This window comes from Zea mays, chromosome 3 (genome assembly GCF_902167145.1).
Source record: "Zea mays cultivar B73 chromosome 3, Zm-B73-REFERENCE-NAM-5.0, whole genome shotgun sequence".
NCBI lineage: Eukaryota > Viridiplantae > Streptophyta > Magnoliopsida > Poales > Poaceae > Zea > Zea mays.
In genome coordinates this window covers 197,164,858-197,171,744 of record NC_050098.1, presented here as the reverse complement: position 1 = coordinate 197,171,744, position 6,887 = coordinate 197,164,858, and the positions used below count along the sequence as shown (strand labels likewise).

Sequence of the window (6,887 nt, the reverse complement as noted above, 5' to 3'; positions counted from 1 at the left end):
TGTGCCGCTCTTAAATTACTGGAACAACAAACAAGTACATCTGGTGATGAACTGAGGCGGTGAGGTCGTGAGGATAGAGAGCAACATTTCCATGCATAGAGAGAATTAACCAGTGAACCGCATCGAGGGCCCAAATAATGACTCACCGGACATCAATGTACAAGTATACATAGCGACCGTGGTGGTGGTGATGTGGGACGGCAGAAGAAATTCACAGGGTAGAATAGAAATCAAGGGCGCGCGCCGTCTAGACGTCTAGTTTTTCTGTGCTCCAATTAGCAGGTGAAACTGCGCAGCACGATCTGGATCTTAGGTATCCAAAGTTGCCAGTAAACGAAAGATCAGATCATGCTGGCAGCTTCAGCTGCTTAATAAGGTGCACGAACACACAGTATCGGTGTACATGGTCTTATCTACTAAAAGGTTCACTATATGGTGCCACAGGATGATGGGCGAGGGGCGGGGTGGGGAGGGTTAGGGCACGGGAGCTCCACATATATAGAGCAGCAGCTAGTATTAGAAGCTGAAGCGACAAGGCATATCGTCAGTTCATGTTTATTAGCACTTCGCAAAAGAGGTTAAAGATCAAAAGGGAGGAGCTAAATTTTGGCAGGATTTTAAACTTGGAAAAGCAATGAGTGGTCCCCTCTTTCTCTCTATATAAAGAGAGATAGCGGGCATACAGAGGAATATATATGTTGAAAAACCGATCTTGTCTTGCATTCGATGCTGATGCTCACAGCACCAAGGACCATACAATAGCATATATATAGGCTGGGTAGCTACTTAGGGTTTGTACAATTGTATATCATCTGTACTCGATCTGACAGTTGTTTCTTTTGCTGGGATTAATTAGCCGGGGCGTGCGCCGCAAACGCGGTGCACAAGGCCAAAGGTTCCGTTGCCGCTACTACGGGTGCGCGGCGCGCGGGACCATCACTGGCCGGTCCAATTATTTCAGCCATTTCCATGTGATCGAGTCGCGAGCCGCTAGCTATAACTAGGAGCTGCTTCTAAAAAAACCAGATTCACTGTTAGAAATCTAAACTAAACAATACATATGCTAAATAAGTGTTGAACACCAAAAGTGGCGGACGGTCTAGCTCTAGGGTTCGGACAGTCCGTGTCCCTGCGATCATATTTAATCGGACGATTATTCTTATCTCGTGTGTGGTTATCCATCTAATCATGTGAGATTCGTTAGCTATCGTTTTAAGAACGGGTTCAGACCTCCCCTATATATACGAAGAGGTACAGTCGATTTAGAATCCCGAACACATTCCAATCAAACCAATTACTAATTTCTTTATCATTCCTGCCCTTACAGCTTCAGTCCATATCAATTAATAAGCACAAAAACTTCTTCCTATGGAAATGTACTATGCTTTGGTCGTAGATAGTGTAATCGAATTTTCTTTTTAGATGACCAAGACACAAGTTGACTTCCAAATAATTGGCATGCACTTAATATACTCTTTCTATCCCCCTTGCATCCCACTTAGCAGATTCCAAATATCCAATCAACTCAAATTGTTACCCACTAGGATACCAAAGTCCAACATTTGGTGTATGCTTCAAATACCTCAATATTGTTTTTGTTGCTTTCAAATGAATTTTCCTTGGCGAGGCTTGAAATCTTATACACGTGCATACACTAAACATTACATTTGACCTTGATGTAGTCACATATAGTAGGCTTCCAATTATTGATCGACACAGCCATTTGATCTACCACATCGCCACTTGTATGTAAGTTCAAATGACTATTTGTCCCCATAGGTGTGTGTGTTGGTTTTGATCCATCCATTCCAAAAAATTTCAACATATCCTTGATATGCTTTCCTTGATTCATAAATGTGTCAATCTTAATTTGCTTAACTTGAATTCCAATGAAGTAATTAAGCACATCAATCATTGACATTTCAAAATGATGAGTCATCATCTATCCAAATTCTTCACAAAACTCTTAATTTGTTTTCCAAAGATGATATCATCAACATAAAGTTGGCATACAAACAAATCACTTCCAGTTTTCTTGGTGAAGAGAGTAGTGTCAACCTTTCCCGTCTTGAATACCTTTGAGAACAAGAAATCCCTTAATCTTTCATACCATACTCTAGGTGCTTGTTTCGAACTATATAATTCCTTATTGTGCTTGTACACATGGTTGGTTTTCTTGCAATCTTTGAAACGAGTGGTTGTTCTACATAAAATAGCTCATCGATATACCCACTGAGGAAGTTACTCTTGTCATCCATTTGGTACAACTAAGATATCATGAGCACAAGCATATGCTAATAAGATTCTTATTGGTTCCAATCTTGCAACTAGAGCATATGTTTATCCAAAGTAATGACTTTCTACTTGTGTGTATAAGTAAAATACACTATTGCTCCCTAAACTTGTAGCGTTGTATCATCCAAGTCCCTAAACTTGCAAAATTTATCATCTCGATGTCTAAAATTTTAACGTGCATATTTGGGTCCTTATACTTAAAATGGTTGTGTGAAACAAGTCTAAGCTTTTTTTTATGTCATTAAAATTCCAAACGGATCTCAAACTATTTGGACATATGATGGCACCAAAAACAAGTTTGCGGGCCTAGATGACACAACCATAGAAGTATAGGGACCAGAATGTGTATGTTGAGAGTTCAGGGTTCGGTATGATACAACTTCACAAGTTTAGGTACCTAGATAGGAATTTTGGGAGTTTAGGGACCAGGATGATACAACACTACAAGTTTAGGGACCGATAGTGTATTTTACTCTATGTGTGCTCTTATGCAACTAGTCTTGCTTTGTTTCTTACTAATATTCCACCTTTACTTTGGTTGTTTGTGAAAACCCACTTGGTTCCAATCACATTGTAATTCTTGGGCCGCTCAACTATCTCACATACATCATTCCTTGTAAAATTTTTGAGATCTTCATGCATAGCATTTATCCCATCATTATCCAAAATTGCCTCTTCAATCCTTGTCTCTATTCACAAATGAGTAGTGTTCATGAAAGGATGTTAGTGTCAATCTTGTTTGCACAACTCTCCTCAAATCTCCTACCATTCGGTCCAATTGATGATCTCTTGCAATAGTGATCGGTTGGATAACTTGATCTCGATTGGTTGAGCTTAGATGATTACTTGATTGTACCAGTTGAGTTGCACTAAGTGTTTGATGTTGCACTTGTTGACTTCAATCTTGATCATGAAAGACACTTGTTCTAGGTTCATCATTGTTTGACATACTTGCTTGTTGCAGGACCGTTCCTGACTTTTTAGAGGCCCAGTGTGAAATCCAATATGGAGGCCCTATCCCCACACACACATATATAATTGAATATTTGACGTATAAAAATTATTATGTTGTTTTGAAGTTTATAAGATGACAAATGTAAAAATATAGTCAAAAGCACTTATTTGTTATCTGATATCATTAAAAATATCTTCTAATATTTCGTGATACAAAGTCATCGATTATATTATTGAGATCAATCTCATCCAACAATTTCTTTTCGACACATAGAATCGCCAAGCCATTTAACCTCTCTTGAGTTAATGTTGACCTTAAATAGCTCACAAAAATATTTCAAATTTAAAAAGCTTCTCTCCACCGATACAACCATCATGTGTATAGTAAATAATACTCTCTCTATACCAAAATAGAATTTGTTTTGCTTCTTTAGTGGATTCATCATCATCTAGTTGAATATAAACATAAAAATCAAGAGACAAAATAAATATTATTTTAGAACGGATGGAGTATTCGATAAGTAATTGAGACATTAGTTTAACAATCTAAACGAGACTGGTCGATAGCGCATCGCTCTTTGCGTACTTGTATATAGGATAGATAGGTTTAACAGGAAAAAGTGGTAGCGTCCAGTGGCTAAGGGACCCTCTGTTTTTGGGGGCCCGGTGCGGCCGCGCCCTCCGCACCCCCTCAGATACGGCCCTGGCTTGTTGTCAATGACCTCTATTGGCTTCGCATCACCAATTGTCATGTCTCTTCATTGCATTTGCTAAATTGGATACCTCTCACATCGTCTAGGTTAACATCTTTCTCTTAGGATCCATTTGATTCATCAAACTCAACATCATATATATTTTGTACCATTTTTTTGTTAGATAAAGATAAGGAGCAGTGATATTTCTTTAGAGTGGTTATAAGATATAGAAAAAACCACTAAAAAATATAAAGATATCAAATGCATTTCAGTAATAATTTGGAGGCTAATTTTTTATAAGAACATTTTTAGATATGCTCTTGCTAAATTCAACTTACCGACAAGCAGTACTCTCTACACAACAACTACCAGTATATCCGTAAAAAGATTTTTTTTTTTGTTAGCAGCTAGCGCCTCCGTGATAGAAAATATTTCTATGCAGTGCAGGACTGCAGGTGACCAGCTAGAGGATCCCGCAAGCTCCGTGGCACACCGGCCGATATGGGTGTGCGTACTCTTGCCAGATCCACATACGGCCCTAATGCGTACGCCAAAGCCATCGGAGGGGCGCACACACATCACATGCAATCACGCGCGCGCGTGCCGTGGTTCATGCATGTGCGCGCGTGCATTCCATCCGTGGTCCAGCCCTACAATCTTGAACGACACGTACTCATTTCACACTGCAAAATTAGTGTTTTTGAACAGATAATTAAAGTGGACACACTATGCTTCAAATGAACAAACTTACACAAGCAATCAATCCCTGACAATGCAAAGTAGGTTTTCGGCACGAAATATGGAGTGAGGAGGACTGTATCTCTCTGTCCTAAATTATAAATTATTTTGATTTTTATTAGAATCTATGTATCTCAAGATTAACCAAATTTATATAATAAGGATATAAATAAGTATTTCTAGATTCTTCACTATTTATATTTTATAGTATATATATTGGTGTCACAGGGTATTTGTAGTTCTACTTCTAATTGGTCAAATGGTTTAACTCTTGAAGAAATTTAGAATGTCTTATAATTTCAGACGGTGGAAATATAATTTATTGATGGACGTTTCATGTGGTTATCGTTTTACATACAATGTTGCAATGTAGAGTTCTAAAACAAAGGAAAAATTGTTCTTAAAGTAGTCAAATGGATCTAGTAATTAACCAAGCTGGTTGGGACCAAAACAAAACATGGAAAAAAAAAGAAAACCCTAGGCACCTTAGATGTCGTCTCAAGCAATGACTAAAGTGTTTCAAAGATGCTGGTGGTCCTGGTCTATACCACGTGTCGGTACTCGAGAGTGCGGCGCATGATCTGCCGGCATGCCGGCGTGTAGGTGTAGTTTCTATTACTTCATATATTCGTATCAGTTCTCGCAAAGATGTCACAAATATGCATGCGCTACGAGGCTAGCAGCGTGAAGTATAAAACGGTTCGACTGTTCTTGTACAAAGATTTTTTGAATAAATTACTGTAGGGTTTGCCCTCCAGTTATATATTGATGAAACAGTAAACTGTCTTTACATTATTACAAGGACTTTTTACAAGTGTTGCAGCCACAGTTTTATGTGTTCTGTTATTGCAGGCTTCAATCTGTAGCTGGTGAGTGTTAATTCCTTTATAAACATGGCCCTGCCAGCCATGATTGTTGGAGGGAAGTTTTCGAAGACCAAACTGTTCATACATTTCCAGATGCACTAGGACATGGTTATATATAATGGTCTCCATTCTCCATGGCTTCATCAGCTGAAGGCGAATGCGTTGTATCGCTAGTGACATATTTGAGGTGATTGGAGCTGTAATTTGAAGCAACTACCAACATCTTCGAGCAAAGCTACACTTCAAGAAAAGATGAGAGGTGGTTTCTTCTATGTAGAATGCAGTTTTCGCAAGTGTAAGAATTCACCATCGGTACTCTGAATCAGGGGTACCTCTTACTACAGTATGAAGACACGGTGCTCGTACGGCGTCTCTAGCCGCACGGTGAACAGCACCCGGCCCCACCGTGTGGACGACTCAAGTGGCACCACGTGGCGAGAAAGGACGATACATCCTAGGATGTATCAGTTGGACCGGACCTCCGCAAGAAAGCACCGGACCCTGTACGCACAACCCGGACCCCCGATTACGGTCCGGGACTCCTAAGTAAGCGTGCCGGGTCCCTTGGATGGGGTCCAGATCCCTCCGAGTAAGGTCCGGGCCACAGCAAGGTCCCGGGGCAGGGGATACCCTGGTATAAGCAAGGGTCCGGTACTGACACGTGTTAGGCTTTATCCTGTGCGCTTGCGCTCCCCGCTCAGGCGGAGACCCGCTGCTGCCACATGGCTTGTTGCCCGTGACATAAGCCAACGGGCAGAGCCTGACGTAAGGCCTCTAGGCCGCGCGGTCTCTGCATTTATTGTGGAGAGGACATGCCGCATGTCCACCCTGCTGACAGGCGATGTGCCCCCTCAGCATTTAATGCGTTCTGTCCACTCCGCTGGCAGGTGGCGCCAGGGCCATCCTGCAGACGGCACGCCTGTCCAGTCCAGTGTTAAACAGTGCGCCCGTGCTGCGCGGTGCACTGTGTCCATCATCACTTATACGAGAAGCTTCCCCTACACGCCGATACTACGCAGATCTCGGGTGTCAGGGCGCAAGAAGATTGCTCCAGCAGCGAACATTAGTAGCTCCAAGTACTACATCTGTTATGTTCCTGGGCCCATATGTCGGGGCCCAGTATCCTTGTGCATGCCCCCCTTAGCTATAAAAGGGGAGGCATGCTACGTTACAACACATGCTCTCTTAGACCAAACGGGGGCGGACAGACCCTCAACGCTCAAGCTTCCACAGCAATCCAACACACAGTGGAGTAGGGTATTACGCTCCGGCGGCCCAAACCACTCTAAATCCTCGTGTGTTCATGTGCTTGGTGATCGCTTAGCAAGATAGGCAAAAC

General features: G+C 41.6%; 1 non-coding gene across 1 annotated transcript; it reads right to left on the bottom strand.

Moving 5' to 3' along the window:
* Positions 1 to 264: 264 nt before the first annotated feature.
* MIR167f (microRNA MIR167f) lies at positions 265 to 383 on the bottom strand. Its single transcript, NR_121079.1, has one exon. It is a non-coding gene; the product is annotated as a microRNA MIR167f (primary transcript).
* Positions 384 to 6,887: the final 6,504 nt, after the last annotated feature.